Source organism: Pagrus major, chromosome 17, assembly GCF_040436345.1.
Source record: "Pagrus major chromosome 17, Pma_NU_1.0".
Lineage (NCBI taxonomy): Eukaryota > Metazoa > Chordata > Actinopteri > Spariformes > Sparidae > Pagrus > Pagrus major.
The window spans coordinates 3058610-3074811 of record NC_133231.1 but is presented as its reverse complement, the minus strand read 5'-3'; the positions used below and the strand labels follow the sequence as shown (position 1 = coordinate 3074811).

Sequence of the window (16202 nt, the reverse complement as noted above, 5' to 3'; positions counted from 1 at the left end):
ACGTGAGAGGGATCACGTGTGAGAGCAGCTTCAGCCTCAACACTGCACTTCCTTCACAGCAAACCTAACAAAGTAGATTTGATGAACACGTCTTGAGATAACGTGGTTCCATGGTTATGGTTCATACATATCCATGGTTTGCAGAAATGTAAATTGCCATTTATTCAGGCTATTGGGTTGGATAACCCCAACTGTGAGTCAAGTAGGAAATGGGGTGTGACAATGCCACATCAATGAATTCTTTGAAATATTTGAAAAACATAAATAAAAGAGTATTTGACATTCTTGTTTCTCTGAAATAAACTGTAGGTAAAGCTCGGCCTTCAGTCCATGACCATCATAGAGCAAACAACTACAGATAAACATGTTTTTCTGAATCCCAATTGTACCATTTACATAGTGCTGCTGCTATTTATTATTCTGTATATTCAGTTATTCAAGGATTTATTCCAGCCTGGTGCGTAGCGTTAACTTGACTCCATATTCTGCAAATAAAAAAGGAAACAAAACGCCTTATTCTAACCACCCACCTGTTTTTCCCACTTGAATCTCCAAAGTGCTCCTGCATTCCACTTTAACCTCAAAAGCGTCCTTTGCATGCTGGTGGGACTGCAAATCACTCCCAAGAACAATAGAACAGACGGCTCACTGCTAATTATGGCAGTTTTTTAATACAATCAACCAATGTTTTAGTTAACACCAAAGCTTAGGGAGCTTAAGTAAAGACAGCTGGCTTCCAGTTTGTAAGTGCACACACCTCACAGTCACATTGATCCATGCAGACAGATAGGCACACAAATATGTTCAGAGTGATGCAAACACATAATCTCATTAGCGATTTGTCGGAAACTAATTGTTAATGACCTCGCTATAATATTAGAATAATATAATATGTATGCAACCTTTTTTAAACAGTGTGTCACCGCTCCGCTCTGCGCCATCTTTTGTATATGCAAAAGTGCAAATGAGGCCACTGTGTTGTAACCGTTGTCTCCCGCTCGTTCATTCAATTGACTACCTTTGGCCTGATGCACCCACGTCCACCATTTTAAATTCAAGGGAATGTGATTCATCAAAATCACGGCCGCCATTTTGAATTCTTGCCCGAACGTGACTTCCCAAAATCACGTCCGACATTTTTGTAGTCCTTTCAAAGTGACTTTCCCAAATTGCATTCGCCATTTTGGTAGTCTTTTCAGCGTGGTTTCCCCAGAACTACGTTGACCATTTTGTACACACGCACACACACACACGCACACATAAGCACTGCCTATTTATTTTTCTCTCTGCTTTCTGTGTGTGTGTGTGTGTGTGTGTGTGTGTGCGTGTGTGTGTGTCACATCATATCACAGGGCTCTTGAGAGTTGTGCCATATCCATGTTGTTCTTTCATTACCGTGGGCTTATGAAGATTTACATGGATATTGAGGTTGGTTGGGGCCTTAAACCGCAGGGGCTTAGGCAATCAGACAGTTGACTGTGACTGTGTGTGTGAGTGTGTGTGAGAGAGAGAGTGAGAGGGGGGTTTGGGGTGTAGATGATCGTTCACTGGATGAAAAAAGTATATGACATGAAAGCCTGTCAGCTCAAATAAACTATCTTTCCTCATCTCCCCGAGTCTCTCGAGTGACACGCTCCATTTGCATTGCCAACTTAAATTAAGTTTATTTCACCCATGTGACACGGAGACAGTCAGCTGACTGTGTGTTGGGCACTTTATGTGAACAGGGAAATCCCAACTGCATCAATGGCAATTAAAAAGCGATGAAAAGACAGCTTAAGATCTCAGATCATGGCTCGTACACAGGCACAGAGGAAGAGAAGAATGGTGAGTTTAAATCCAACTCATACAGCTTCTGCTGTGCAGCTACATGAGGGCTGGATTCTGTCAGTCATTATCACACACGTCATCTGAGGTTTAATCAGCAACTCTGATGTAATAACATTAAGGGATTGCACGGCCGTGTTCTACACTGTCCATCATTTTGACAAAGATTATGTAATACAATCGTTTGTGTTTTCTTTAGCCAAGCAGAAAACATTTGGTGAAGTGAGATGCATTTAATTGTTACTGAAAACCTTTTGTTCCAAGGAACTCATCACACATGTGCCTCATATTCAATACAGACACATGTAACAAGTAGAAATTTTCACTTTTTTATTGGCCATATATGAGCAGATTGTAACGTGATGTGAAAAATGAGACTTTCTCAGTCTCTCTCTTACCTCTCCGGGTACTTTGCCCCTGCCTTATGCCCTCGCTCTGTTTTTTTTCCCCTCTAATTTGATTGGCGGTAAATGCAAATTCAAACAGCTTTGGTAATTTAATTGCAATTTTATTTTAAGCTAATAGGACCCCAAACAATCATAATCTGTTGTTGTCAATGATCAGTGTCATTATATAGAAAACATTTGATTGATTGAATTTTGATGAGTGTACTGTCACTCACGGCCTCCATCAATGTGGACTAACCTGACACACACAACTACCTTATTAAATGTCCAGGTCATTTTTCTGTCTTCTATCAGTAAGGCACTTTATTTTGCTGTTTTATAACGTGTCCAATGTCAAATCTAGTCATTACTGTAAACTAATTACATCACTATGGTGAAGCAGAAACACTGTCTCTGTTCTGACAGCTGTGTGTGCTCACTACGCTACCGTTTAAGCCCAACAGAGGAAAACAGGTTGGGTTTAGCTCCACTTCAAATGTGACTTGGAATTTATTTCTCCCTACTTCTAAAATGTATGCTAGGCTACCCTAGCCACATCTCGACCCCAGCTCAGCACAGGCGTGAGATAGATATTGGTCATCTCATCTCACTTTTGGAGAATAAGTAACCAAGGCCCTTTCCCAAAATGTTGAACTGTTCCTTTAAATGACAGTCCTGGATATGTCTTCCACACTATTGTTTTTTTTAAAACTTGAAATCCACGTTGCCAATTTTGCAATTTTTAGGACCAAGGAAAGACATTGGGAAGAGAGGAGGAAAAGCTTTCCAAGGAGCTCAATGTATATGATGTATATCAAATGTATGAGACCCAATTATTTGCTGCAGCCACACATTTCAAGAGAGATTGACTAATGTGGACATAGATTCCACAATGAATTCTGGTCCAGACACTGACACAGTCACTGCTTAACTTTTGTACTTTGATGCTGGAAACCTGATGAGCCTTCCCTCATCTCTTAATCCTGATCAGCTATTGTCCTTTGTGTCATATGAGATCACACATGTGCCTGCAGCTGTGTACACTGACACTTTAAACTGCACAGCAATGCAACAATTACCATTTGGCTCTTGAGATGAAATAAATGACTGATGTGAATGCTATTATGGAACTGTGCCATATGTTGCTATGCTGTTAATGCATAATGGAATTTCCTTTATTATCTCGTGGAATTTCCGCCCCTGCATTGTTGGTGATTTGCAACAGTATGGTCTCATATATTATCGTAAGCCAGTGGCTTTTGAAGCTGCTGTAATTGGATTACAGACTGCCCTCATGGGTGTTAGAACATTATATAGCTCATATATAACAATTATCAAAGTAACATTTTGTGTCAGAAGTTTTCTACAAAACTGTTCTCTGCTTTAGCTCAGTGTACAACCACTGAGAAAACTGTATTGAATTTAACAGTTGGGTGTTTTAGTCTTCTTTTTGTTTTATCACCTTTTCAGACTGTGGGTGTCATATTAGGGCATGTCTGAATATAGCATGGCAATTCCTGGCTGAATATTACCATCATGTCACGTATCACTTGCTTCTCTTTAACTTTTTGGAAGTATTTCTGACGCACAGCATTGCAGACAACAGGAAGTCCCTCACTTAAGTTTATGACGGGTATGACTTGATCATTAGCATGTGTGGCTTACAGCTCCTGAGGGATTGTCTACGCAGATATAAAAACTTTGATGTGTGCTAGGTGGGCGCACATTCTGTGAAGAACATCATATGAGACCGTGTGTTGTGTGTGCAAAGCCATCAACTCAGATGGATGCAGCCACTGTGACGCCTCGTCATTATTAGCCGGATCTTCATGACGTCTTCGGGTGCGTTTCGCTGAATGAAAGAAAGTGTGAGGAAGTAAACCACAGTTAAAGCAGCTTTCTCCTCTCAACCCACCATGTCTTTACAACCACTGTACTTTTGATTCTTTCCAGTGTAGCAAGGTAGAAAGTGTGGGTGCCTGTTATATGTTTACACGATAAAGGAAGAAAATTAGCTAAAAATGGTCCTGTCATAACGAAATGAAAGCGGCTTATTAAAACCAATATTTACATTTGTTGTTAGGAGGCAAAGTCTAGCGGCTGAAGTAATTGTCACAGCAGCAAAGAAGGAAGTGAGGACAAATAGTATAGAGAGTGAAAATAGTTTCAGTGTCTAAACCAACCAAGTAGTTTTAGTTCCAAAACCTAACCAAACTGTGATTGTATGATACAAGTCTTGTACCTGTGTTGCTGTTATGCTGCAATGGTCCTTTTGTCTTGGGAACGGTGATACACTTGGATTTGGGAGCTGTTAACAATCGAACTATTCGATACTCATTTAGGTATGAGGATGTGTGTAAAAATGATATCAGAGTAAGATTTTTAATTGGTTTCTTATGAGTCCTCAAATGTAGTTCTAATACAATTCCAGTCTGCAAAGCAATGCAAACCTATGATGTGTACTGATCAAATTGTAAATGATAAAAAACTTTGACTTGAATCCAATACCTATGGAAGTATTATTTATACTAAAGCAGTCATTCCACCGCACAGAACCCCTCTTCGGTTATTTTTAAATAAAATACGTCTCTATGTAAATGCAGTAATGTGTATGCAACATGATTTCCCATTGATGGACTTGTTATAGTTCCCTGATCCTGACGGTGACACTAATAGAATTCACACCTCTTCTGTAGGCCTTTCATTTCCATACTAATGTGCTGCCATGTCTCGTGGTATTCCTCTGGGTTATACTGACATTATAAAACTGCCCAGACGGTTCACTGGACAAAGAAAAGAACTACACATGTCTGTCATTCAACAATAAGTCTTTTTTAAATGTGTGAGTCACATGAAGACATTCATTCAGTTCATATTGGCATTCTACTTCATGCTTTTGTAGAACTTTTAATTAATTTTTATACAAACTTTTCTCAATGTTTGGGCCATTTTGGAGCACATGCTGGTCCCAGGATCTTCTAACATCTTGTCGAGATGGGGTTTCCCTGCTGCGCTGTCAATACATGAACGGATATCTTAGCAGCTAGTGGCATCCACTGTTCAAAGTGCTGGCCTCACTAGGGGGCCATGCTTGTATGATCTTATCAATCCATAGGTGTGAAAATGCTCTGATGACATTGTCTGTGATCGACTGGGGATAATGTTATTGGTGTGTATGAAAAAGAAAGAAAGTAACGGGCCAGCACTGTGCACTTTTCTGCAACTGGTCCCTAGAGACAGACAGAAAGATATAAAAAGAAAGAGAAACAGAAAGTGACAGAAAGATTCAGAGAGAGAACCAGAGGAGGTTGGAGGAGGAACACAGAGAGAGACAACGGAAGAAGGAGCCTGGAGAGGTGAACATGACATTTCCTAATCCACCCAGATAAGTTTTCTCTGCTGTGAGCCTGCCCAGTAGGCTATCTCACTCTGCTCTCTTATAAGACAGCTGCTTGAGAATCTGGTGACAACATCATTTAAGAGATGATATTTTCTTTTTCCCCATGTTTCTGGCTTGTTATGGTCTTGATGCCTTCTAAAATTTCTTTGTATTTTGCAAGCCACAGCTGATCAAAGTGAGAACACCAGCAATGTTGGTAACAATCTGTTATTACACAGGAAAACTGTGCAAGTGCAGCAAGTCCAGCAGGTCAGGATTGGACCAGTGGTGGATGTTATAGATTTTTTGGCTAATAATTCTACCATTTCTTACTGCTGTGTACCGTCAGCAATTCATTTGGTGACTACCAGTGAAAAGTAGTTTCACCCAAATAGTTTTACCCAAGTGTTGTACTGGTTCTTTTACTTTAATTGAGTATTTCCATTTCATGCTACTTCATACTTCTACTTTATTACATTTGACAGACAAATCATGTACTTTTCACTCCACTCTATTTATTTGAGAGCTTTAGTTACTTGTTACTCATGATTAACAAATAAATCCTGATAGGGATGTAGATTAGGAGGTAGAGCAGGTTGTCCAGTAATCGTAAGGTTGCTGGTTTTATTCCCCACCTTCCCATGACTGCATGCCGAAGTATCCATGAGCAAGATATTGAACCCCAGTTTGCGCCTGATGAGCAGGTTGGCACCTTGCATGGCAGCTTCTGCCAACAGTGCATCAATGTGTGTGTGAATGGATGACTGTGACAAGTGTTGTAAAGTGCTTTGAGCAGTCAGTAGACTGGACAAAGCTCTATAGAAATACAAGCCCATTTACCTTTACCATACCTGCTACTATTTTACGGATTTGGGTGTTGATGAGGTTTGTGTTTTTTGCAAAAATATAGAGCAGTATTCTTCAAACTGAGTGGTAAGTATGTACCACCTCTAGCACCACTTAAACCTTCCTTAAACCTTAATCTTGTCAGTCATCCCCATTTCCCCTGGAGTGCTTATTTTACTGCTTCAATGAAATTTTATCTGCCTTATTTTTTATTGCTGCATCATTACATCAAAAATGACATACTGTACGTGCCGTCTTTGGAAAAAAATGTGGTCTTGAATACAATTACGAATCAAGTTCAATGGTGTGCAGAACCTGAATAATGAGGCTGATGATGGACCTGCCAAAAGGTCAATGAGCTGAAGAGATGGACTGACACTTAAAGCTACAATCGCAACGATGAGCAAAGGACAATCACTATAGCACTGCTATCTCTGCAATGAAAACCAGAAAGACAAAAGACTGACTGAGAAAGCAGAGCCAGGGCACGGTGATGTATTTAACTGACCTTCAGATACAGCCAAGTCAAAATAATTTCTGCATCACAGCACTTGAGCTAGAACTACCTGCTGTGCTCTGGCTTTTATGACTAACATGTATGTGTTGCTCTGTATTCTAACTATATACACAGCTTTTCTGTGGACAGAGATAGCATCATTATCCATTTGCTCTCTGTATGATAATCAGCTGCTCTTTTAGGAAACACTAATGCGCATCCATAATTTGTCAGCTCAGTCTGTTCATATAATGTGAAAGCCAGATGATTAACCCTGATGTTAATAATAGTGTAACCTGTGATAATGCTGGCCATTACTGTGTTTACCTTTAGCTTTGTTGCACTTTACATAATGTTGCTAGAAATGGAATTATACAAGCCACATTGATGGTTATGAGTTTTTTTCTGCAGTATACTGCAGCGGTATACTGATAATCACTGACCAATGTTGTAGATGTTCCCTGAGTATACAGCTGTCTATAAATATCTTTACAATTTTAAAAAATGCATTACAGAATGAGATCCTGGTTGTATTTTACATACTGCCTATTTATATGTATATAAATAACTGTGTGTTCTATGTTTGTGCAGCATGAAGGAACTAAAAACTCTCATTTGTTATGCAACCCTGTGTTGTATAATGACAAATTTTCCCTGTTATTTTGTTGTCGTTTTCTGCATTATTGTCTGGTATACAGTACCTTCAGTCCTGTGTTATTGTATGTAGGGATTGGTGGTTCTATTTCTCTGTACTCAGGACTGAGCAGTACATGAACAGCAAACAGGTGACATCTATGAGGCATCTCACGCTGCTCTCACAATGACACAATAATGTTGTTTCCATTCAAATGTTGTACAAATCTGCCAAAACAAAATCTTCAGAAAATCTGCTAAAGAAAACACATGCATGTGCCTTTCCATCCACTGCTGTTACATGAACATCAAAAGTTATCCATGATAAAACGGGCGGCTGTAGCTCAGTGGGTAGAGCAGGTGACCAGCAACCAGAAGGTTGCTGGCTCGAACCCCGGCTCCCCTGGGCGGAACTGAGCTACATGCCGAAGTATCCTTGAGCAAGACACTGAACCCCGAAATTGCTCCTGACGCGCAGTTGGCACCTTGTGTGGCAGCCTCTGCCGTCAGAAAAGGGCCCTGCGATGAGCTGGCGACTCGTCCAGGGATATACCCTGGCCTCCGCCCATATGAAAACTGGGATTGGCTGGGATAACCCCCTCAACCCCCTGAAAAGGGCAGATAAAGCGGCAACATCCCTGCGACCCTCACGGATAAAGCGGTTAAGAAAATGAGATGAGAGATGAGAGATCACCCAAAACACTGGAGTGTTAGATTCAATGTGTTGTTGCTGTTGTTATTGCTTATGGCATCTTATTTTTGTTCTATATAGTTTTGTGGTATGTCCTGTCTCTGTCTATATTCACGTACCATGCCCTAAAGCACAAATTGCCTCTCTGATGACAGCAAAGATTTCTAAACTCAACTAAACCTGATTTACAGGATGTAGTCTATAATCCTGCTATACGCCACGACTATGACTTGAGTCGGCATCCTCCTCCCTTCCGCTATCTTGTCTAGATTGTTAGCGTTTCTAAAATCCTAATTACTATGGGGAACAAAGAAGGTAGACTTTTATTTAGCATCACGGTATGTAAGTAACAGGCAAACACAGAGGAACATCAGGGAAACGCAACAGATGACTCAACAAAGACTGAACTAAAGACCGCAATTAAATACAAACTAAACTATCGAGGGGATGAGGTGCAGGTGCAGACAGGCGGAGAAACACAGGTGAGGGTAATGAGTGGAAAAACACCAGGAACAGGGCTGGGCTAACGAAGCTGATGCAGTGCAGATGTGGAGGGAAAGCAGATTGGGGAGGAACACGGGGAAAGAGAGCAAAAGACACCACAAAAACCGTCAAAACAAACTTCTGAGTTAGCAACCTACAGCCGAAAATGGCAAGTTTAACCTGGATGCCACAAAAAACAAGCTAGCAGTTGTTATCTTTCCTTTTGCAGGGATTTAGCCATTTCAATGCCAGGCCTCGCTTCCCCCGTGCAAATGTTTTACCAAAATAAGTTCCCCCCTGACGCTACTTGGCAGGAACACCGTTGCTGCATCCTGCACCTGTCGCTGCCCATGACAATTGTGATGGGTTTAAAGGAATAGAAACAATAGTGTGTGGAGTGTTTTCTTCCCCTATACTAGAATTATTACCTGCCAGACCTTTCTCCAGTGCAGACACAGCACTGAGGTCTGCAAACTAAACTACACTAAACAAAATTTCCCATTAGATCCATTTCTTGTAGGGGTATTATCTTGCACTTCATCTGCATTTTAGATTGTAGATATTTGTGAGACTGTGTTTGCCCAATTTAAAGCTGTTACTTGTAAGATTACTGCTGTTGGAACCACAAAAAAAAACACTGTGGCAAACAAGGCAAATACTGACACTGCTTTTATTAGGATCATAGGATTTTCACACAAATAACAAACAAATGTCATTCAAATCATTTGAAGACTACCTTTAAACAATCTATGGTACATTGTTGCTTTAAGTAAAATGCTGATTCCATCTTCTCAGTATGTTTCCCTTTGTACAGGGTGTTCAGTACAGCTGCTCCAGTCCAAGCTGTCACAGTTACTGTTTCAGTTTCAGGAACTAAGTTGTGTTTAGATAAGAGAGAGCATGTCTATACTTATGTTTCTATGAGTACAAGTGTAGAGCAACATTATATGTATGTATCACAACCATGTTTCTACTAAATAATAGAAACTAGTCTGATACATACTTTATGCATCTTTGATCTGATCAATATTTGACATAAACCTGCCAGCTCTACAATAGCTCTCAGTCCAATAATTATTATTTATCATATGTTTTAAAATATATTCAATTATTCACCATGACAGGACAGATTTAACTCATAATATCGCCGCTTATGTAACATTTAAGTGCTCTTACATCCCCATGAGCGACTTTAATCATGCATGAGCAAATGTGTAATTGGATTGTGTTTGTATTTCTTGTGAGTTTCATATCTTAAGGGCGTACAAGTGGTCTATGGTGCACTGCAAAAGGTCTACATGGTGGTTTTCATGTATGAGACATAGCTCAACATTGATCCCACAGATTGAAGAGTAATATGTATTATTTGCGACAAGGTAGAATGACTGTGTGGGTGGGAGAGAATATAGATTGTGTCTGTGTGTGTGTGACTAAGCCATAATGGTGATTATCATATTGTACACTGTGCCACTAAGCCATGAAACAACATAATGGTATGTTTTATTAGACTGCTTTAAGTGACAGGAACAAGAAGGACATGTTATAGCGGAGGTTTAATGTTGCTCATGTGGCACTCTGTTGCCGTGACTGACATCAATTTTACAGTGCTGAAAACCACACACTTCTCCCCCTCACCATTCATTGGGCTGTTGGGAACACAGAGTTTGGCTGATGCAGCAAATATATTTGTGTTATTTTAGCTCAATAAATATTTTTCATGAGAGAAATGTGGGACCCTTAACACTTTAATTGGATTTCACGGACCATTGGTGTGCACTCAGCTACAGAGGGTGTTCACAACACTTTTTTTTAACGTTCCCAATGAGCATTTTGCTCAAGTCAGTAACTTGACACTTGAAGTCAATGTTAATGCGAAGGCCGACACATTGTTTTTTTTAAATCAAACTTTGTCTTTACATGTGCATTAATTACAGTCCTTACAGCTTACTGAATATTATGTTGTTAAAGGAGAGCCAAATTGAACCACGATTCTTAGTCATACATTAAACACTCACAATTTACCACATCTTTGATCATTTCACTGTTGTAAATACATGTACATTGTCTTTCAAGCGACACATCCTCATACCTAAAAGACTGAATAGGTTGATTGCCAGTGACTCCCAAAACAACATGACTGTTGCAATACAATACAATACAATACATGTACTGAAAACTTCATGGTTAGGTTTCGGAAAACATTGTGGTTTTGGGTTAAAATCACTACTTTACTGATAAAAAACACATAATATCACCGCTTTTTCAGTTTTCAGTTTAATTCAGTTAGAAACATACCAACATTATCTAAGTTACTTACGTTACTGTATATACATTGCATAACTTTGCTATGTTAATAAGTTAAAAGATCTCACTGTTGAGTCATGTGCTTATTTAACCCCACCATCCATCCCCGACCTGCTCCCTACACATACTTTTAACTCTGTTCTACTTCTTCTCTCTTCCTCCTTTGCAGCTGTAATAATTATTACAGCCATCATAGGTCACCACCTAAGCTGCTTTTATTTTTAACATATATGGTTGTTTTTTCTGGTGAGGACAGGCTGCTTTCAAAACACAGGATCATAAAATACCATCATTAAATTCCATTACCAGTCATGTAACAATCTTACAGATTATGCATTTATAAGGGCCTGGAGAGAAAAAACTAACAGAGACACTAAGCAATGCCTATGAATTACTAATGTAACTGTGAAGCAGCCTCAGAGTCTTAATCGGTCAAAATGATGGATAGTTTACAGATTTTTCCATGGTTGTTAAAAAAAAAAAGATGGAAAATATTAGGGTAATGCAACCTCTGGTCACAAGCATGTCTGTTATTAATTTTTTGCTGGCCTGAAGATGATAATTTTATATTTTAAACAAAGTTTTGATGAACCAAAGAGTGGCCAATAAAGCATCATCCTTTTATTTCCCCATATTATCCTTGCTTGTATAAAAAAGTTGTATTATGCTAATAATAATCCCAAGGTGTTTGGATCAATTCACAAGATTGATGAGATTCAATTTAAAGCTGCAAACATTAGATGAGGTTTTAGATAGCAGGGAAATGTGTACACCAGTGACCTCCTCAACTGCTTCTTCACTTTTCTCAAACTTATTGCACGACAAAGAAATTGATATTGGACAATTCTGCAAAACCCAAGATTAACAGCCTGCTCTTTTTTCCTACTTGTAGTGCTTCTTAAATACACGGCTTAATCAGTAACAAAGTAATTTCTTAGTTTTGACAGTTCCATTTATTGACAATGTGACAGTTAGAAAAAGACAGAGAGGACACTCCACCACACAAAAGCTAAATAAACAAAGTCCTTGGTCCTCTGGATCAAAACAGGATCCCATCCAACATGGCATGCTAATGCTTCCCTGGTGTTATTTCTATTTTGTCTGGTCCCTCCCCAGCCCTGCATGACTCTGAAATGTTCTAATGAATAATAACTCTGTTCAACAAAGCTCCCCTCAGATTCACTGTCAATTGTTTCCAACAGTCAATTATCAGGAAGAAGCTCTCAGGCATCATGGTGGCATGTTAATCTAAGACACATGCACGTAACAGCAACATCTGCTGGTTTGAGTCTGACTGAGGACCTTTGTCACCCTCCACTCTCTCAATCCCCACATTTTCTGCCTGCTTTAAAACTCCATAGTATCATAAAAAGCAACACATTCAATATTAGTAAATTTTTGGGGCAGCCCTGATGAGTCTGTGGTCCGTTCAGGAGGCTTGAGAATGGATCTGTAAACCCCTCATGTTACCAGATAATCTGTACTGACCAATCTTCAGAAAAGGCCCCAATACTGAGGTCCCAATACTGGCACAAAGAGTATTCGTCCTGATTAATCAGCAAACCAAAAGTAAAAGCACTGTTAGTGGGACCCCTTCCCCAAATGATCAGCATTCCCCTCACTGTAACTGACCTTTACACCCTCAGCATCATCCTCTATTTGTCCAGTAAGCCTATGAAGTACTGGCACAGGATCGCAGCCTATAATAATAATAACAGCCACTCTTTCTACTCAAAATTATCAACCACAACTATTTCAGTCACTGGCACTAGAGTGCAAGACAAGCCTATAAAGCAGCTAAATATGGACTCCACTGGGAGACACAGAATGGGACAAGGCAGTTCTGTTCCAAGAATGCCACAGTGTCTGGAATGATTCGAATGTTTCAAGTTTAAACTTAGCTCATTTTATATAACTCTTTTAATTTGATTTCACAACTCCAGTGTGTAATAGGAAAACACCTTTCCAACAACAGACCAAAATAAAGCAGGTGGCTCAACAAACAGCCATTAATTATCACCACAAACCATCTCTGCTACCTTGTTAACATTCTTTATACAATTACTTTAGAACAAACTGAAAACAGAAGAGTTCCCTGGGAAAATAATCAGTGTTAGTGATAGGTTTCTGGGAACACTGTTATGCACATTCACAGCTCATTCACATTTCTGGTTGGCTGCTGTCAGGCCAACTGAACGTGCTGCTGCTCCCCTACTCGCTGAACAAAGGATACTATTTCATAAGTTTGATGAACATTACAGTCTTCCCATCACTCCACAAAGATCTGATCTGATCTACTCTGTCTCTATTTTTCATCTCTACTACAGAGCAGAGGCTTCAGTGGAAGTTTAAGTCACATGTTCCATGTATGTCATGATTAATTGACCCTCACTAAGCCCTGCCCATTTCCGTTCTGTGCTCCAAAAAGAGTTGAGCAAGCTTGGTACCTGGATGAACCTCAACTTTCTTGTTTCCTAGTAAATAGATATGTGATTTGTGCTAGGTTTGTCTATGTTAAATAGAGTCTTGCTGATCCAGAGTATGTACAATTAGCAGAGGATGGTTTTGATCCATCAATTTTTACCTTGTTATGGGCCCAGCACACTTCAGCTGCGCCACTCTGCTCTGCATGGATCTGTTTTGAGGCTGGGGCAAACGTGGAGCCACCTCAATTTTCTAGTCTAATCGTTGATCACTCAAGATTTGTAAAAAGTTGTGGTAACAAAAAAATGTGCAGAGATTCTTTGCCAGTGGCCACTGTTTGAATATGCATGTAGCATTTGCCAACATAATAAGCTGTCAATGTATTTCTGGAAATAGAGGTTGCAGCACACACACTCTTACAAACATACATGTTTGAATTGTGTCATGCCATTATATTAACAGATGTCAAATGGCAGTGGTGGGATTTGAACCCACGCCTCCTGAGAGACTGGAACCTTAATCCAGCGCCTTAGACCACTCGGCCACACTACCTGCATTGCAAGCTGTTTCACAGTCAAAAACGCAGGGAGGTCGGTAGATATGCACGAAAACCTGGACATGTTTCAACAAAAAAAGGCCAAAACATTCACAACTTGAGAGGAACAAGTAACCAAGTACATCTGTCATCGTTGAGTGTTTAAGACTCATAAAAAGTTGTAACACAAACTTCTTTGCCAATGGCCAATGTTTGAATCAAAACTTGCATGAAGTGCTTCCTGAGGCTGCCAGTGTCCTTATTTGATTTTTTGGCAATTTGGGAAAACTTCATACATGTTTGAATTGTGTCATGCTATCATATTAAGATGAAATGAATTATCTTCAGAACGTAACATTGTGAAGATATCCTGCCATTGCGTACTGACTTGCTGTCAGCTACTTGAAGCTAGATTGTCTGACTCCCAGGAACTATCTAACAAAAACTGTAGTACCGGGCCAAATGGGACCCGTTATGTTTCTTATTGTCAAGCTTGTCCAGCCTAGCAACAATAACTAAGTGGGGTGGGAGTTTGGATGGGTCAGTTTGAGAAGTTTCCATTGCACTTTTTATTGATACACCAACTTTGTCACATCAGCAAAGTGTAAAAAACAGTCAAAAAACAACTTTTCTGCAATATTTATTTTGAAAGAGCAGGGATGACTTTACATGGCTGTCCAAAAGCTACAAGAAATACTAGTGAGCTTTAGAGATGTTAGGTATTTGATAGATATAGGGTTTTTATTAACTTTGAAGAGATCTAGCTTTCATCTTCTACTTCCATTTTTTATTCTAAGCTAAGCTATTTACCCCGATTCCATTTATCTGAAATAAAATAATAGCAGTATCAATCGGCTCAATGTAAGAAAGAACGCAAATACAAGCAGAAAATTTGCCTTTAACTTCAATTTTGTTCAGAGATGATATTGTTGGACCCTTTGACTACAGGTACTGTAAAACCTATCCAAATTTGCAGAGACACAAAAAGCTGCAGTTGTATTACTGATGATAGTGTTCATAGGAGTTACTGTGGATGTATTTGGCTGCTGGAATAGCTGAGTTGCGACTCTGAGTTCTCTTCTCTGGTTATTTTTCACTGAGAGCACGCTATGCCCCAGGGCCAAAACTGCATAGCTGAAATGACTCTGGAGTGCAAATTGTTTTGAAGAGAAGTTGCATTTCATTTCTTTTTAAATGTATTTATTCCTGTGTTATATTTTAAGTTTCAAGTGCATGAACCCAAACGAATCAATCTGATGGATGGGATTAAAGAGGGAGTCGATCGGAACAGAAAACCTTAGTTATGTTATATTGTTCCAACACCTATCTTTTATTTGTTGTTAGTTTTGTCTTTGCAGGGACACAATTTCAAATTCAGTCAGCTCCCAGCAAACACACAAACGCGCTGTGACATAAAAAGCAGAGCGACAAAGGAAGAAGTCAACTTCAAAGAGCCAATTAAAGTGTATGATGTCTCTAACTGAGGAATTAATTGGTTCACTAGAGCCTCACGCCCATGCTGCGAATCTATGTACGGCTCAGAGGTAAAGCAGGATTAATACCCTGTGATCGACTGAAAGTTTCTTTTACTAAGTCAAAAGTGTTTCTTCTAATGAATACAGTGAGCATGAGAAGCCTACTGCCTCCAAACACCAGGGAGAATAGGATTAGGATTTTTGTTTAGTGCAAGTTTCAACTGTTCTTGCAAAGCAAATAATTGGATAACAGTGGGGGGGTTGAGCAAAAAGTATGGTGTTGTATGAAAGTGGAACTGAAAAAAAAAAGGAAAAACGTCTGTGCTAATTGCACCCTGTTGTTTATGTTTTCTGTCACTTTTTATTTTTAACTTACTGGGAATAAATGCAATTCACATAGATCTATGTTTACACAATTATTATTTGCGTAGTGACATGCAGTTACAGTGACCTGTTGAATCTGCTTCTTTGGTCAGGAAGCTGTTCGTTTATGGGGAACATTAAAACACCATTCAAGAAGTTCCCAACCCAGTCTCCATCCTGCTGTCTCTTTTTATCAAGAGTCGTCCAGTCACCACCAACGAAACCTCACGTTGCATGCAGTACTGTAAATAAATGTAAGTCCAACTTAATCACAGATTTTTTATTTTCTTTTTGTAATTCATGAATTCAGTAATTCAATATTATATATGTTTTGGATGCATTTCAAGGCTTCAACTGTTG

The 16202-nt window shown here is 39.5% G+C and overlaps 1 non-coding gene across 1 annotated transcript; it reads right to left on the bottom strand.

Annotated features, from left to right (window-relative positions):
* Nucleotides 1-13939: 13939 nt before the first annotated feature.
* trnal-aag (transfer RNA leucine (anticodon AAG)) lies at nt 13940-14021 on the bottom strand. The gene has a single exon. It is a non-coding gene; the product is annotated as a tRNA-Leu (tRNA).
* Nucleotides 14022-16202: the final 2181 nt, after the last annotated feature.